Below are 19,320 nucleotides of genomic sequence, written 5' to 3'. Positions count from 1 at the left end.
TATCCAATGGTTCTGACTCCCAGGTAAGCGTGTATAAGCTTACAGCTTTCAGCATGTAAGAGACCTTATTTTAAAAGGACTTGAACAGGTTCTTTGTTTGTTTGTTTTTTAAAAAGACCACTGTAGTTAATGATTTTGTGGAGGTCCTGGAAAAACCACTGGGAGATCCTGTGAGCTCTAGGGCAAGCACGATCCTGCTTGTTTCATTTAGTCAGACCCAGGGGGCATCTCAGGGTTGAAACACATACTATCCCAGGTGACAGAGAAATGAATTAATCTCTTTCTAAAATGAATGCACCGAGTAACTGCCTGGTAAAAAGAAATAAACATCTTTCATCTAAAGGAAAAGCTTCACAGAGGAAAGGAGAGCCTTGAGTTTAATTAGAAAAAAACCTCTCTGATTATTTTGCAGCATGTATTCCCTTCAGTTCTGCATAAAGGAGGCTTTCTGAAGAGTCAGTTCTTTGATACAACCCAAAGGCGGGTGACCTTAGTTTACATGAATGATTTGCAAATGCAAATCAGCATTTTACTTTTGCACACTTTCCCATTTGTTCCATTAAATAAAAATAAAAATAAACAATGGCTGTGATTTAGATAGCTCCTTTAAAACATCCCAGTGTTCCATGGCACATGAAAATGCAGATAACAGAGAAGGTACACTAGGGCTAGACAACCTGTAACTCTCCAGATGTTAAACTCTGACTCCGATCATCCCTGACTATTGGCCATGCTGGCTCATTTGATGGGAGCTGGTTTGAGAACATCTGGATGGCAACAAGTCATCCAGCCTTCCAGATGTACAGGATTCCTATTGCAATTGTTAAGTTGTTTTAAGGCTAGGGAGTATTCTTCATTAAACCAAGAACTACCTTTCCAGCCCTCTTTTAAAATACATATATGACATTTTGAGACTGGCTGCTAATAAAGGACCAATTGGCCTCAACATTTGCTCTCATGGGTCAGGATCCTCAGATTTTCTTAAGGGACACCCTCTGAAGTTTTTGCCATTTCTTTTTGAACAACAGGCTTCCACACCATACAACATGGGGAAAGGAGTTGTTCCCCACGACAAAGTTGGTGCAGTGTAAATATGCCAACCCAGCATTGCTGCCAGCATGTTTGCACCACACTGGCCTCACAGCCACTCTGCTCCTCCCCTTCTCCATTTTGATATGTGGCAGCAATGCAGCTGGAGGGAGGTTAGGGGAGAGACACAGGCCCACTATACTATCTGCTAGTAGATGGGGAGTAGGATGCTCTTCTGTCACCAGTACTGAGGATTCAGCTGCCAATCCAGACAACTTCTATATGTGGAGCTGGTACCTGTGCCCATTGCATTGGGCAAGCCTTGATCATGGAAAATAAGTGGATAAATAATAATGCCAAATGTTTGAATATTTGTCCATACACGTACGTTTCTCAAGGCAGGGACCTTTCTTGTTTACATTGCTCTGTAAGGTGCCATGTACAGTAACAGCAGTGGCACTATGCAAATAAATAATAAATGTTATGTTATTCTATCACTAGTTTTTTAGGCTTTTTGTCACTGGTTGAAGAAAGAATCAGAAGGTTATATTGGTCCTAAGAACTGTGCAATGAGGATTGCCTGACTCCCTCCAAACCCACGCTTGCTCCCCAAAGCTACTCTCAAACAATAACATTGTGTCCTTATTGTACAGCAGATATGCTTCATGTTTATTTTGTTCTCCTCTCCTTCTCTGCCTCACTGCGCACATGTCTGCAAAGGTTTCTGTCTACTATGTGATGGGGATGTGGGAAGTCTGCCTCTCATATAGACAAATCAAACTATGTTTCCTGTCTCGATGAAATGGATGAGGGGGATTTCTGTCTAACCCATGTTTGTGCCTTTTTTACCAGTTGAAGAAGTTGAAATCATAGGGAAGTTAAAAAGGTAAAGGTACCCCTGCCCGTACGGGCCAGTCTTGACAGACTCTAGGGTTGTGCGCCCATCTCACTCAAAGAGGCCAAGGGCCAGCGCTGTCCGAAGACACTTCCGGGTCACGTGGCCAGCGTGACATCGCTGCTCTGGCGAGCCAGAGCCGCACACGGAAACGCCGTTTACCTTCCCGCTAGTAAGCGGTCCCTATTTATCTACTTGCACCCAGGGGTGCTTTCGAACTGCTAGGTTGGCAGGCGCTGGGACCGAACAGCGGGAGCGCACCCTGCCGCGGGGATTCGAACCGCCGACCTTTCGATTGGCAAGCCCTAGGCACTGAGGCTTTAACCCACAGCGCCACCCATGTCCCCACAGCGCCACCCGCGTCTATCTAGGGAAGTTATGTCTATTTAATTCTCATGAGGTTTTGTGCAATACATCCTGACACCTGGGCTGCCTAGCCATTCTGAGGCAGACCATTTTCATTAGTGTTTGGTTTTGATGACTTCTGATGGCTTCATTCTCCATTTCATTTTTATGTACCACATCTAGACATGCTCAAGTGGTAGACAAATGCCTTAAATAAATAAAAATTAGCAGAGGTCAGCAGAGTTTCCATTCCACTTGCAGGAACTGGATGTGCTGAATAAACATGTCTTAACACCTGGAAGGACTCCTCTTGTGAATCTTAAGAGGCAGGTTGCACATTAAAGTGGCTGATGTGTGTTTAACTGGATGGGAGAGTGTAAGTTTTTTTCCCTCCGTTGACTTGCAGTGAAGAGTAAAAAGTATTAAGGAGCAGTTGAGGAAGACAAACACTGTCCGGCTCTTGAACATCTGCTATTCCAAGAGTTCTCAAAGTGTGGTCTGCAGGTTACTAGTGATCTGTGCTCTTCAATCAGGCAGTTCACAGTCACAGCTATGTGGAGTGGTGCAACTATGTGTGTATGAAGAACTCTCTCTGTGTGTGTAGAATGGTGAGTGCACCACTGTTTTTAGAACCTTTTGGTCCACCTGGAAGATGAGATGGGTGGCCTGGAAGCAACAGGGGAGAAGGCTTTGCCATCATCAAAGGAATAAAGCTGTGCCTGCTGGCAAGATGGGAGACAGTCCCAAGTGGGGGAAAGAGGCTGATAAAGTCGTTTGGAAAGAGTAGAGAGTCAATGGATGGGAATGAAGGAAGCAGCAAGAAACAGGGGAAGAAGCTAAAAGAAAGAGCATGCAAGACAACCATGGGGACTCAGAGTTGGAGTTGGTGGCTGACAAATATTACACTGAAAATCAAATGGGTACATCCGTCCCATTCAAATAATCATATTGACTTTTAGTTGCATTATCATTACTACTTCTATCTCCTATTATATTTTATGGTAGTAAAATTTGAATTCCATGGAACTTTTTTTTTTAAATAAAAAAATACCTTGGCATCTCTCACAGCACATTACAACAGGCTGAAAAATCATTAAATGGTCTACCAAGACTCTTAGCAAATTTCAAGTGGGACCATTTGAAGGGCAGGGGGGAAAGATTTGTGCCATCTCATTTCTGGCCTTTGCAGTGATCAACTCTGACCCCTAGTTTGGCATAAACATGATTACCAGTTGTTGGTAAACCCACAGGAGGGGAGAGTGTTCTTGTGCTCCAATCCTGCTTGCTGGTTTCCCACAGGATGCTGGACTAGATGGGTCACTGGCCTGCTCTAGTGAGATATTTTTTTGTTCTTAAATGCACTTGGACAATGCAAAAAGAGAGAGCTTGTTTAAATCCCCAGCGAGTATTCAATATACTTTGACTAGTTCTGTTGAATAAACACTAGTAGATGAACCAAATGACCACTGGAATGAGCTGCTACGCAATTTGGTGAATGCAAAGGGGTTTTCTGTTCTTTTTGTGAGCATGCCAATCCCCAGTACTTCTGAATTTACCCATTTTATTTTTTCCATGGAAAAGCTCACTGAGCGGAAGAAATTTAATGAAGGAGAAAGGTGTCACTCCTTCTGACTTTGATCGACACAACAGACAGGAACTGCAGACAAGCAGGTCTGAAAATACTGGTGAGTCCTTTGAGCGGAGGAACAGAATGGAAAGCAGCTGCTCACCTTCTTCACCTCCTGGGCATTGTAGTTAAGCTATCCACTTTGCAGTGTTTATTGTACGTGCATATTTATTCAATGCTATTCAAAGTCTTTCCGTGTGTCTGTAGCGAGGGACAAGTCCTCAGTTACCACAGCAATCTTGTTGTCATTGCAACATGCTAACATTAGAATACATGATGGTTATAAATCAGTAAAATGCAAACCATGGGATATTCAAACCCTGTTTTCAAGGTGATGGATCACCTGCTGTCCCACATGCCAGATTGTTTTACAGAACCTCAATGTATAAAAGAAGCCCTTTCCAAGAAGTACATCAAAGCACGCTATGAGAGATGCTCAAAGACAGATGAATAGATCCAGTTCTGAAGGTTCTTCCCCTTCTTTTCATATCTATAGGTGACCTGAACTTTTCTGCCCTATAGTTATTCTAGCAGGGATGTCCAACAGGTTGATCAGGATCCACTGGAAAAATCCCTGGGAGGTTCTGGTTGATCATGGGCTCCCTTTCCTTTGCAAGAGAATCTGGCCCTGGCTACTTCTCCATTTCTGCATAATCACTGGAACGGAAGACCAAGCTTTTTTTTGTTTCCTTAGGGCTATTTTGGTGAACAACTCTTCCCCTTTCCTAAATTTTGACATGTTCCCCAAAACGGGACTTTCTTCCCTAAAAAACGGGACTTCCCTCCTTAAAAAAAAAAAAGCTCAAGAACTTTGACCTGACCCCCCCCCCCCATCGCGCTGCCTGAAAGATCCCTGCACCCTCCTGCTTGCACCACACAAGTAGGAATGGGATTGGGGCTGCTCCGATGGGAAGGGAGGCATCGCGCTGCCTGAGCCTCGCCACCGCTGCTGCTCTCTGCCCTCCTTCTCTGCCTTCCATGCCTGACGCACTGCGCACCACTTCCCCACCACCACCACTACCGAAGAACCAACAACTATGAGGCTGCCCAGGCACATGGAGAAAGGTGATAGAAGCCTTGGAGGAAGGGGAAACATGGCAGTTAAGGTCAAGGCGGCGGCCGCCCCTCTGCCACTGCCATCGCTGCAGCATCAGTGTCCTGAACATGTAGTAATCAATCAATCAATCAATCAATCAATCAATTAAAGTGTCCCTGGATTCATTGAAAACAATCTGATAACCTTATCTTATAAGATCATAAGATGCTCTCTTTAGAGTTCCATAACAATGAAGCCTGTGTAAAGGATAACAATGATAAGGGATTGTCACCCATACTAGGCCTACACAGAGTAGACACATCAAAATTAATAAACATTACTAATTAGGTCCTAATATATCCATTCACGCTAGAAAGGTTGATTGACTTCCTTGAATAAACAGGTAGGAGAAGTTGGACACAACACTACTAACATCATCATCTCAATCAGTCAATCAAATATTATTCAAAATACTAAGATAATGTTCTTTATATTATACAGTTGACAAGTAGTCTGTACTCACTCTAAAAAAAGTCTGCTAGTGCCCAACCAGTTTGTGTTTTGCTCCCTTAATTGCACTTACACACAAAGATGGGCAAAAGTCACTGAATACTGTATTTCAAATGTGATGCCAAAAATATGCACACAGAGAGCCACAAAAAGTAAGAAACTGTAGCAATTCACATTTGGAGATATATACACTGAATCAACTAAATTAATGTTTCAGAAGGCCTTTCAGTACACAGGCTGGTAAAGTCATTTAATAATGTAAAATAAAATGGTTTGTTTACCTCATGGATTTGCATACATTCATAAATCATTTTATTTGTATGCTGCCTTTCCATCATTTAAACCATGCTCAAGGCAGCTTACAACACAAAAAACAAGATAATTACACACCTATCCAAAAGTAGTCATAACCAAGAACTAAAATAACAAAAAGCACTCAGCCAAATTGAACAATTTCTACATATCATAATAAGAAATAAAATACAGAGCCAAAAGATTCTTATCAGCAACAGCAGCAGCAATCCCCTCTCCAATAACCCCCCAAAACAATACGCCAGCCCAAGACTCTGTCCAGCAGCCTCAGGTTTTGTAACTGGAGTCAGTCGGGGTCCCGTCTTCTCAGGCCAGGTGGGAAAAGGTCTGCAGATCTTGCAGCCAGGATGGTCCCTAGCTGTAGTTGGTCTAGCTGCATGAAAATTAACCCAAAAATAGAGAATTTAAGAAGAACAGGCAGAATCCAGTTGAACATCATTCTTAAGATAAATAGAGCCAAATTTCACAATGCAGAAGAAATATTTGGCAGACAGTAGCATTTATAATTCCACCTGGAGCCATAAACATGTTCAGGTTATTCCAATGAATAGCTAAAAATTAGCTTATTTTCTGAGTTATGTTAGTCCACTTCTTCTGTCTTATGCCTTAGGGATGTATTGCTTTACACATTACTTCTTTCAAACAAGGGATGACTTGAGAGAGGTACTGTAGTGCAGGGGTCAGCAAACTTTTTCAGCGGGGGGCCGGTCCACTGTCCCTCAGACTTTGTGGGGGTCCAGACTATTTTTGGGGGGGTGTGAACAAATTGCTATGCCCCACAAATAACCCACAGATGCATTTTAAATAAAAACATACATTCTACTCATGTAAAAACACCAGGCAGGCCCCACAAATAACCCAGAGATGCATTTTAAATAAAAGGCCACATTCTACTCATGGGAAAACACGCTGATTCCTAGACCGTCTGCAGGCCGGATTTAGAAGGCGATTGGGCCAGATGTGGCCCCCGGGCCTTAGTTTGCCTACCCAAGCCGTAGTGCCTGCATTACAGTACTAGGAATCTCACATACCAAAGTGCCCTGAAGAACTTTTCCAGTGGTGACAGCTATAGTCAGCCCTATTGAGTTCAATGGAGCTTGCTCCCAAGTAGGTGGAATTTGGATTACAGCCAAAATGGCCAACTAGATTGTATTTTAGGAGGTTTCACAATTAGACTAACATCTGCAGCACCTTTTCAATGTACTATTTTCTTTTTTCTTTTTTAAATGATTACCAAAATTAGAGTGCCTCATGTTTGTCATGCCGTTATTATGACACCGATGCTCTGATTTTCTCTTAGGGTTGTAAACTGGGTCCAAGCGTTGACAGAGCCAGTAGCAAATGAGCTTGGTCTCTCAAAGGTATAATTCACAGTGCTAAAGATAAGTTACCTAATTTGTCAGTTCTATAGTTCAAATATAAAAACACAAGAGTTCCACATCTGGAAGTAGACACAGACAATGTTAATAATGAATGCTTTGGTGTTCTTTGAAAGAAAGGTAGCATAAACATTATTTTTAGAAATAAATAAAGCATACACACACACACACACACACACACACACACACACACACAGAAAACCATCTAGACATTAATATAAAGCTGTGCCAATTACAGTGACAGCAAAGTGGAGTCACAAATTAAAATACATAGTTTGAATGCAATATATTTTTATTGTAGGCATGTTGATCTGCAAACAATAAAAGTGAGTTTTTTTTCTTGTTACTTCAAATATTGGTAGAAACGACAGACATCCTAAATGAAAGGCCATAAATCTCATTACAACTGAGTCTGCTGGTCAAAGGCTTGATCTTGTGACAATTAATTTTGTCTTTGATCATTTTCTTTGCATGGACCAGTACATGCCACTGATTTTCCAAGAAGTTCTCTATAAATCACATTTGGCACAACAATTAGAATGTACTGGGTAACATTTTAATTACCACCAGTGAAACATTCAAAGCAGCATGCTGATTGACTATTAACACAAATCCTACATCAAACACCTCTTGTACTTATCAGCAAAACAGAAAACTCACTCTAAGCTTCTATTGTTCAGTCTTCCAAGAATCCCAGAGATGGTGATAGGAATTTCAAGTGCAAACAGGAGGGTTATTTAATTGAAAGAATCAAGAAATGGCTGCATGCAGGGAATGTATTAATGATTTTCATATACATATCAACTGTTTTAAAGGTTCAGCATTAAAAATAGAACTTATATGAAAGACATAATTGCTACAGAAAAGTGAAGGAAAGATGTTCTTCTTGACAGTTGGGGAACTCCTCTAAACTATTGAGAAATGACACTTGAGGATGTAGGGAGGTGGGGGAAATGACAAAAATTGCCACCCCAATTCCTCTAGCAGGGAGTCACTGCTGGATCTTGGTTTCCTTATTCTATAAGGCCTATGAACTACACACTACAAGAGTTTTGTTACCATCACTGGAATTATTTCAGACTTGATGCCTGAACTCCTATTATCCTTGACACAGAGCACTTACCAGCCTATAAGACAAATGTGAAACTGCTCATATTTCTATTACTTTTAAATCCAGACAATGTAAGAAAAAAAAACCCATTTTCCCCCATGAGAGCCAGTGTAGTGTAACAGTTAGTGTTGGACTGCTACCTGTGTGACCCGGCTTCAAATCACCATGCCACCATGAAATTCACTGTCTATGCATTCCACCTCAAGGTATCTGGACAAAAATTAGGATATAAATGCAATGAACAAAAAATACTTAAATAATTTTTCAATGCTTCTTGAAAAATATCCTTACATTTTCCTGAAACCTGCCACAATGAATTAATGTCACATTATCACAGTGTTGTAATGTTTTCCTATACACTATGTGATCCCTGATTGGTTGTGATCATATGAATGAGAAGCAGCAGCTGGCATTGGTAGAGTACCAGCAAAAAGAGAGATTAGAAAAAAAGTATGGCATCAAATAGAATGAAAAATGTAAGTAATGGTTCCACTTAAGGCAGGCATAGGCAACCTTGGATCTCCAGATGTTTTGGGACTACAATGCCCATCATCCCTGACCACTGGTCCCGTTAGCTAGGGATCATGGGAGTTGTAGTCCCAAAACATCTGGAGGGCCGAGGTTGCCTATGCCTGACTTAAGGTTATTTTTAAAGGTAATCTTTCTATTTACCAATCTCACCACTGCTGCTCCTGGATCAAATTAATAAACCACACAGGTCACCCTTCCAGTCTAAAGGCTATTTATACCCATTTATTTAGACTTGGCATGTACGTTTCTGAATGTTTTATTCTGTATCACAACATATTTTCTTTTTGGAATTGCTTCCATAACATAAAGCTATGCAGAACATAATCTCACCTAACCTAACTTAAACATTTACAGAATGCTGTACCTGCCCACTAAATACTTCAACAGAGACTATAAAGGTTGCCTATTGGCAAATAAGATTTGTACCTTTTATCACAATAGGCATTTGAGACAAACCAAATAATAAATCTCATTGCACTTTGGCTATGGGACAGTTACTACATCAGAGATCAATATGGCATTTCTGTCCCTCCGGTTTTATTTGGAAAAGACATTTGTAATTGCAGAACATGAGCTAATTAAAAATGGAGTATGAGAAAGGGAAGACATTTAAGGATGAACATACTGAACAGATTGGGGGTGGGTAGGTGTTGTTGTTTAGTCGTTTAGTCGTGTCCAACTCTTCGTGACCCCATGGACCAGAGCACGCCAGGCACTCCTGTCTTTCACTGCCTCTCGCAGTTTGGTCAAACTCATGCTGGTAGCTTCGAGAACACTGTCCAACCATCTCGTCCTCTGTCGTCCCCTTCTCCTTGTGCCCTCCATCTTTCCCAACATCAGGGTCTTTTCCAGGGAGTCTTCTCTTTTCATGAGGTGGCCAAAGTATTGAAGTGGGTAAGTAGCATGTCCATAAAACCAGAGACTATGTTAAGATTGTTTTGCCCTGACAGACACATTCTGTGGCCTAGTGGAGCAGCAAATGACAGCACAGGGCACCAAGTGTTGGGTGAAACTCCGGCCAAATCTGTATTGACTGAAGTAGGCAGGGTTGGCATGGCAGTAGGGCCAGGACCAGTTCATTATACCACTAATCTCTTGTGGGTGGAATGGGATCTCCTGGGGTTGGGCAGAACAAAGTTGGTGTCCCCTCCCAGTCAATTAGCAGCTTAATTTTACTTCAGCATGGTGAAAGGACACCATTGTCCACAGCAATGGCCATGAGGGCTCACAAGGAATAACCAAATTTCTCATCACTGCTGCCCATGCATTCATCACCTGAAGCAGCCGCCCCACTCTTCTTAATGTTACGACTAAGAACTAAAAAATCTATAGTATTTTTTTTCCTGAGGTTTTGATAAATGCAGCACCTGCTGTGGGCAAGTCCACAATTTATGAAGCAGTTTCAGTCGAGTTCTCAATATTATTTTAGTTCCATGCTGCTTTGCTTTGCCAAAGTGGATTATTATTATTATTGAAGCTAATGGGCAGGCCCTGTTTCATTTAAACTCAATTTCAGTTAATAGGACTTTTGTCTCTACTTCCAATCCTGCTGGGTTTTATTAGGAACATAATAATATTGCTATTGTTTTATTTCATTTAAGTTTTTCACCCGAGCCAGGTGGCCTGACTATTGTGATAATAAGTTAACTATATCCTGCATTAAAAAGAAAACAAAAGTGGATTCCCACTTTGAAAATAAATAGTTCTGCTTTGCTCGGTGTTTCTGCTGGCAGGTGATGATTAACAACTCAGATGGAACACTATTATTTTAATTTGAGGCATATTCCCACTGGAATCCTGTCTACCTACCTTATCTGTCTCCCATTCAAATTGTTCCTCACAGGCAGGCTGCCATGATGCATTTCATTTCAGCTTTCTATTTATGGCACTCTGTAATTTGGATGAGTGAAGCTGATGTATGAAGAATCTGCATCAGGCTACCAGATTTGAGGAGTGCAGAGCTCCTGTTCATTTAATAGTTGAAGAGAAGACAAAGATGATTGGCAGGTGAAGCTTGTTACATGGGGATCAGAAAAGCTACACCTGTGTTTGTTTGTTCCCTCTTCTTTGCTACTTCTACATCACTATTAAAGGTCACTGTTACAGTTTCTTTATCTGGAAACTTTAAGCCAGGGGTTGGCAACCTAAGGCCCATGGACCACAAGCAGCCCATGGGGGTTGTTTAACTGGCCCATGGAGCACCACTGCCCGCTCGGGGACCCCTGCTGTCTGCTCGGTCAGCTCCCATGCGCTGCGCTAAACTGGTGCAGAGGGGACCGCCTTCCGCAATGCTGGCTGGCTTCCGTTTGGCTGCAGGAAACTCCTGCAGCCAATGGGAAGCTGCACACGCCTCCTCCGCACCAGAAGGAGCACCGGAAATAGCGTTTGCGCATGCACATGCGCACACACATACTCCGGCCCACCGTGGCTTCTGCGGGACCGTGAACCGGCCCAAGCCACAAAAGCTTTGTCAACCCTTGCTTTAAGCAGCCCTGGTTCCTTCAGAGCCCCAAACTCATCTCATCTCACAGTTTTAAAGACATACAGAAAGTCCTGGCCTCTTCCCATCACCATGAACTTAAGTTTCAAATAACATTGTTTGGCTACCTCATGGAATTAATTCTTATACTGTCCCAAAGTTTACTCTCTCTCTCTCTTAATCTCCCACCCAAGCAAAGCTGTGGAGTTCTGTCTCTGCCTTTGGAAATGGTGGGATGGAAGAAGATGGTCTTAATAGAGTGGTGACAGCTTGAGACCCTTCAGGCGGACCACCAGTCATGCTTTATTGCCTGCCAACAGTTGCTGGACTATATGCCTGTTTCTGCAACCGCAAGCAGGCAGCAAAAAATGTACGGACCCCCTGGTGGTCAGGCTTGTGACTGCCTTCTGTGTGGTGGGTCAAATGTAATGTTATCAATTTGTTCCATTAAGATACCTGAGTAAGAGTTTCTCACTGAACAGTTCCCTGCTGTTGCAGTCTCTGCTAGCAGCTGACGAGCCATCTAATGCAGGAGTACGTCTATACCGATACATTAAACCCAACTAAAAAACTAATAGACAGCCAGCGCAAGAACCAGATTGAGGTGTCAGGTTCACACATCAAGATATACTGCTTAATAACCAGGCTGTCTAATAACCTCGCTGCCATATACTGTAATACCTTTTTAATGGAGGAAAGGTAGAGGTATAATAAAGAGGACATCTACTCTACACATCCCTGGGAGAAATAAAATCTGAGTTGCTAAATGTTTCTAACCCATGAACCCATTATCCACCAAGATCTTTGGTTTCAAGTAATTTGCATTCCCGTTTCATTACTCAGTTTCTGAAAGCCAGTTCTCTTGTAGTTCTTCCTGCATTAACACTTTCTCTTTCTCATTGTCTACTTGGAAAATCTGATGTGAAGCCCTTTGAAAAGTTTGCCATTTTCCCTGCCTTATTTTGGCCCTGCATTTCTCATTATTCAAAAATAAGAGTGACTGTCGCTATGTCCTTTGAGAAGACAACTGTATCATCTCAAGAAGCAGTTTATTCATAATTTGTATCCTCAAACTCTTATACCTCTTTTCGTCCAACATTTGTTGCCCCACAGTTAGTACTGTATTGCATCTACTTGTATTTAATTCTAGCACTGGCATACTCTGAACACATCCTAGAAGCTACCATAAGGTATGCACATCTACCACAAAAATGAAACCACAATCATGAGCTTTGTCTACTTGAAATGCCAAATGGGCAGAATTGAACAGTTTAGTAGAATTGTATGGGAGTTTGGACCATTTGAACCTAGCCTTTCTCAAACTGGTGCCATCCAGATTTAATAACTGCTACCATCCCTGACCATTGGGCCATTGGCTGGGGCTGATGGGAGTTGTAGTCTAGCACCTGGAGGGCACCAGGTTAGGGCAGGCTCACCTAGGTTCTTATTCTAGCTAGGGATGCCAGCAAAACTCATGAAGTTTTGGCTCAGTTGCAAACTTCAGGGACTCATAAAGATTTTTGTGAGTCAAAGGCAAGGGAAAATTAATAGTGTATTTAGTTCGTTTCTGAGTCAACCTATACTTCTGCACCTACTTTTGCATCATCGGGAACAAATTATTCCTGTCCCTTCCACCTGGAACATTCAGCTGGAAATATTATGACCTGAACACAATATCCTCTACAGTCCAAACTTCTATAGTTGAGCAGTGAACCTTCTTAACATGCACTTTAATGTTACCATAGGCACAGGGTCCTAGGAGGTCACCTGGGGTGGGGAAAGTAAAATCATAAGTCCTGGTGGCTGTGTTTTTAATCCTAAACAGGCACACAAGCCTTGTAATTAGTTACTGGCTTTCCAAGAACTCTTTTAATGCCCATTGGGTCATAGCAATGGGCTGAGAGAGAGAAATAAAGAAAGGGGGGGGGGGAGAGAGAGACTCCACAGCACTGTCTTAAAATAAGAACAATTTTGCATTAGCATATCGTCACCTCACACCAATGAGTTGGGGAAGGATGGGAAGAGTGTCAGTGATGTCCCTTCAATTCAAGAGGTAGTCCAGAATTTGAGAAATGATTGTGATTGTATGAAGTTTGCAGTCTTCATATAGGCCAAACTAGGCACTGCATTAAATGTGTTTATGCATTAAACACATCCAATTTTTGTTATTTAAATAGCAACTGTTGTGGGAGGAGAATAGCAGACTTCCATAATTGACCCATATAAAAATGGGACTTAGCACCATCTAAGAATGCGGGTGGTGCTGTGGGTTAAACTACAGAGCCTAGGACTTGTCGATCAGAAGGTCGGTGGTTCGAATCCCCATGACGGGGTGAGCTCCCGTTGCTTGGTCCCTGCTCCTGCCAACCTAGCAGTTCGAAAGCATATCAAAGTGCAAGTAGATAAATAGGTACCGCTCCGGCGGGAAGGAAAAAGGCGTTTCTGTGCACTGCTCTGGTTCTCCAGAAGCAGCTTAGTCATGCTGGCCACATGACCTGGATGCTGTACGCCGGCTCCCTCAGCCAATAAAGCTAGAGGAACGCCCCAACCCCCGAGTCGTCCATGACTGGACCTAATGGTCAGGGGTCCCTTTACCTTTTTAAGAACTCTATACACACTCCACATCCTCTGCTCATGCCTTGGCAGTTGCTCTCCTGCTCAATGCAGGTCTGATTTTCACATTGTGAAAGAGGGAGGCACATCAAACTCAGGCTCCCAGGAAAAAACAGCAGGCAGCAAGCAAAATAGTCTTCCAACAGCAGCACATGTTTAAGTAATTACAATATATTCCATTTTCTTCAAGTATGTCAGGACTCATGCAGCTATTTTTTGAAACAAGAACAACAACCAAACTGAACTGTATCAGTAAAAAATATGGCTACTTTTAGAGAACCGTCAGTGCTCATATATTATTTGTTTTGTTTTCTCTCCAACAAGTATTGTAAATGAAAAATATCTAGTGGTAAACTGCATTGCATTGCATTTATCAAACAGTACGAATTCATTTTAATAGAAGCTCTGTCCCCTGCATGGGAGAGACAAGAACACAGAATACGAATGTTGCTGGGCTGTACAAAAATCCAATAATGGGGAATCAATTAAAGTCTCTTCTTTAATCTTTTGTCTGTATCCTCTTGTAGCAGAAGATGAAAATGTCAGCCCTGCACCAGTAAATGTCTGAGCAAGCCATATATCCTTACAAATGTTCTTCTTCAATGTTAGGTAGGGCTGCTTGAAGAAAGGTTAAAGTGGATATTGAAAGTGCTGAGCACTAATAAGACATGACATAAAAGAATACAAAGCACAAACGAAGGACTATAGAGCTCCTGCTGTCTTGACAGGACTCACTGAAGACTTCCTCTCCCCATTCTTATGCCCCTTTCTCATGTTGTAAACAGAGTTTCTAGGTAGTACATTTAACAAGAGTCAATGCTAGCCTCAGACATTGAGGGAGGTATTGAACTGGGGGAAGCATTCAAACATGCACTGCCCTGTGTTGCATAACATGAACTGATACAGTTCTGAGCCATGTGACTTTCCAAATGTTCAGAATCTTACTTTGACAAAAGTGTCACCTTTGAAGAATTGCTTGTCTGTTTAATACTCTGTTTGGGGCATTTTAAAGGAGATGCTCTTATGATTTGACACCTGGTTGCATTCACTAGTTCCTTTGCCTTTACTGTTGCTTCTTCTCAGTGACAGTGGTTAGCTCTTGAAGAGGCAATTATTAGTGACAGGGGCATTAGGTCTTTGGGTATCTTAGCAAATAGTGCAAATCTCAGTCCAGCTGGAGGGAAAACAAATCATGTCACAAATAGGAGACATGAATAAAGGGCATTTCAAGGTAGCGTTTTGTAATAGGAGACTGCGCCATTTAACAAGATAAATAATACCCTGTACATTTCAGAGGCATAATTTTGAATGAGCCTCATCATATTACTCTCTCTCTCTCTTTCTCAAACTTTTTTTATGATGTATTGGACTAATTTCTTTTGTCCTGTGTTTCAGTCCACAGCAAACAGGGGACTGTTTTGAGGTGACCAATATTTTTCTTCACTAAACATGCATGAACAAGAGGTGCTGTTCAGAAGATGTAGTGCTGAAAGGAACAATCTACAAATAGAGTTGGCGAGGGAACAGATTGTAAAGATTATGCCTGCTTTCTGCTTTACCTGGGTGTGACCTCTTTAATGAATATACCATTAATTGAGAATGCAGACACCAGAACATACTAGATAGATGAAAGGGGAACTTTATAAATCCTTATGGATGTGACTGCTTTATAATAGCCCTCTGAAACTAAACCCCAGGTAACTTCACTTGGTAAATGGGTTTGTATATTAGAACAGGAATTGTTATGACCAAGAGCACAATGGTGAAGGAGGATTGGAGGACATCTCCTCAAGGCAGGGAATGAAAGAAAGCAAAATTGGAAATTGCTGGTTTAATATATAGGCTGGTTGGCCTGCACACATCGTACTTGACAAGTAGTTCCATGCTTTTCTAAACTTTTTTTTTGAAGGAATTCTACTTTATTACACAACTTTGTATGAAAACTCACAACAGCTGCAATCTTCAGTGATGAAAAATTGCTGTAGGCACAGTATTATATTAAAAATATGTGATGTAGCAATGCAACATTATATGATGTGGTGTTAGATCTCTATTGCACCAGGTATAAATCATATTAATGAACAATCTCTGAAGAACACTGGCTATAAGATTGCTCGTTTCCTTTGAAATTCCTGCTTTCTGATTTGAGCTAAGGCATCATTTAAAAATTCCAAGGTGTTTAAGTCTGTGAGCACATCTCTTAAATGCACTAGCCCTATAACATCTGTGGCCTAAACTTCATTAGTGCAGGGGCTGGTGATGGTACAGCATTGTGGAGTTCGTGGCTTTTGGCTTATCCCAAATGGATGATTCTGTGATAACACATTTCAAAAGGTTCCTGTTCTTGGGTACATGCATGCATATAACTGCCCATTATATAGCTGTTAGTTTTGAGAGTGTTGATGAGCTGTACATCAGGGACTTTGGCTTTGTCTCTAATACAGTGGTACCTCGGGTTACAAACACCTCAGCTTAAAAACACTTTGGGTTACAAACTTTGCTAACCCAGAAGTAGTACCTCAGGTTACAGACTTTGCCCCAGGATGAGAACGGAAATCGTGTGGCGGTGGCATGGCGGCAGTGGGAGGCCCCATTAGCAAAAGCGCGCCTCAGGTTAAGAATGATTTCGGGTTAAGAACGGACTTCCAGAACGAATTAAGTTCGTAACCCGAGGTACCACTGTACTAGTGACTAGAAGTGTCAAAAGCTAAGAGTAGTGACCATCTGAACTTGACCCCATTCTAGCAAAAGAAATTGTTGGCGGGTAATACTCAATTGTAGGGGCAAATCCTGATCCAGAAAAGGGTCTGTGCATGGCAGAAGCATGCACTTTTAAAATAATAAATATTAATTGTTAATAATTATTCATTGCTATTATTAGCACCCCAAACATTTCACATACTTCAGTACAGTAATCTTTATAACAGTGGTGTCCAAACTTTTTTTAATGAAGTGAAGGGCCGACCAAAGTTGTTGTCCTTTTTTTAGGATTGAAGTTGTTGAGGGTTTTTTTTAGGATTTTACCCCAGGAACTAAACTGCCACAGGGGCCGGATTAAACTGACCAGAAGGCTGGATTAGGCCCCCGAAACAAGCTTTGGACATGCCTGCCTTATAACAACCTAGTGGTGCAGCAGTGAAACTGCTAGCACATTTGCAAAGCTAAAACCATGTAAAGCCAGTCTTGTGGGTACTTTATTACATCATTTCAAGCACTGAATAGGGGAAGCTGAAGCTGCAAGGTACTTGCTGACCCAGGTTCAACCAGATAGAACGTAGCTACCCTGGCATTTGAATTGGGGACTTACAGTTTGCAGCTCTCTCTTTACCCATGCAGTCAGCCAATTCTCTAAATTTATTAGAACATATAAACTGTTTCTGGTAGGAACAAAAGGCAAGAATATCAGTAAATGAGGTTACAAAGGATTTGCTATGTAGCATAGCTGTGGAGAGAAAAGTGCCTCAAAAGGATGTAGCCAACAATTTCCCGTAGAAGAGACTTTTAGCTGAATCAGGTGTGCACTGTGTACAGAATACTTCTATAAGGAGCCTCCACAAATAGGGAAGCAAAACAAAGTCCCTACTCAGTCTGATCTAAGCAATTAGCATAGCCAGGAAATCAACAGCTTCCTGGGTAATTTGCATGCAGCTGCCAACAATCATCCTGCAAAACGCTGCTGCAACCAAATATAACCCTGCCAGAAAATGTGATTACCAGAAAATTTGGCAGCTTATTTCAAGCGAAAGTATCATCCAAAATAGATGCCCCTCCCTTTAAAAAGCATGTTCTAGACCCCTCAATATTTAGCTTTCATACACACACAAAAAGTAAACCCACTTCTCATTTCTCTTTAAGGGCTTATGGATAACTATGTTAAATCAAAGAGGTTAAAAAAATGGACTGCAAATATTAGATTCATTCAAGTCAGAAGCTTTGGGAAGCCAGAGCTTTGTAGACACAGTGAAATCCTACCTGGGAGATGGATCTAGAAGTAATGCATCAGTGGTAATGTGCACAAAAACTACTGCAAGACCCTATTTGATGGAGAAAGGCCATTTTGGAGAAAGTCTGTATGAACAATTTGGAAGTTTTGATGTAAGGTTTTTTTATCATTACCTCTGTATAACTTCGCTGTCATATGAGACACAAGTGAACTGCTCATGCATATATTTTAAATGGCAGCTACAATGCTCATTATACAGCTGTGGGATAATTAATTGGTTCACTATAAACAAAACTGATATTTAGATATTTAAATATTTGTAAAAATCCATAAGTTACGTTTAATTACACACACACACACAGAGAGAGAGAGAGAGAGAGAGAGAGAAATATTCTATTAACAATTGCTAGAAACTGAAAGAATGGAAGGATTTGGCTGACACTTTTAGGCAAAAATAGATAATCTCAGACTTTATAAATATATTTTGGATGTTTTAATTGGATTCTGATAAGTAGTTTAGAAGTGCCTTGCATATAAAAAGCCTACTTTAGATTACCTTTACTGTATTTTCAGGCTCTGTTCAATGAAATATTATTATATATTATAATGAGTATTAGACCCAGACTTTGCAATCACCCTTTGAGGCCTTTCTTCATGTGCCTCTTTTGCAATATATCCAGAGGGTGGCAATGTGAGAATGGGCCTTTTCTGTGGTGGCTCCTCGCCTGTGGAATGTTCTCCCCAGGGAGGCTTGCCTGGCACCTTCATTACATATCTTTAGGTGCTAGGCAAAAACATCCCTCTTCTCTCATGCCTTTATCTAATTAAACAATCTGTTACCTTTTAAACTTTGGGAGGTATTGTTTTTGTTTGCTATTATGGTATGTATTTAGTGTTTTTTTATACTGTAGACCATCCTGCGATCTTTAAATAAAGGGCAGTAAATATAAATAAATAAATAAATAAATAAATAAATAATAAAAATTATGCATTTTGCACAGAGCCAAGCCAACAGCACTGTCCCACACCTAATCCTGCCCATAAAAGCATACTGTGTTTGGAAGCCAGGAGAGCAGTGGTTTCTCACTTATGCCATCGTCCCATGTAGTAATTCATAAAGTGTAGATGAAAGATACAATCAATTCCCAAGATGTGCACATTTGCAGGGTATACAGATGGGAAAATACATTTTCTCAGCGTCTCTGTAAACTGTACAACAATAGCAATCCCAACACAACAATCATCATCTCCGTTAAGAGTGCTGAAAGGGAGAAATTCCAGGATATTAGCCCTCCATGTGTTCTGTAAAAAGCCTGAAGGTTACTTTGATACATTCTTATCTCGCACATTCAAGAGTGCTCTGTATCACTCTATCAGGGAACGTAACAACTGTTCTAAAAGCATTTGAGAGAAACGAGGCTGCAGTAAATATGATTTAAAAGCTGGAGGACTAGTTTAGTATCATCAGGCTCATATTTCCTAGTACTTTTTTTCTTCTTCTGTACTTTGG

Source organism: Podarcis tiliguerta (genome assembly GCF_965153285.1).
Source record: "Podarcis tiliguerta genome assembly, chromosome: 7".
Classification (NCBI taxonomy): domain Eukaryota; kingdom Metazoa; phylum Chordata; class Lepidosauria; order Squamata; family Lacertidae; genus Podarcis; species Podarcis tiliguerta.
Note: the sequence above shows the minus strand (reverse complement) of the source record.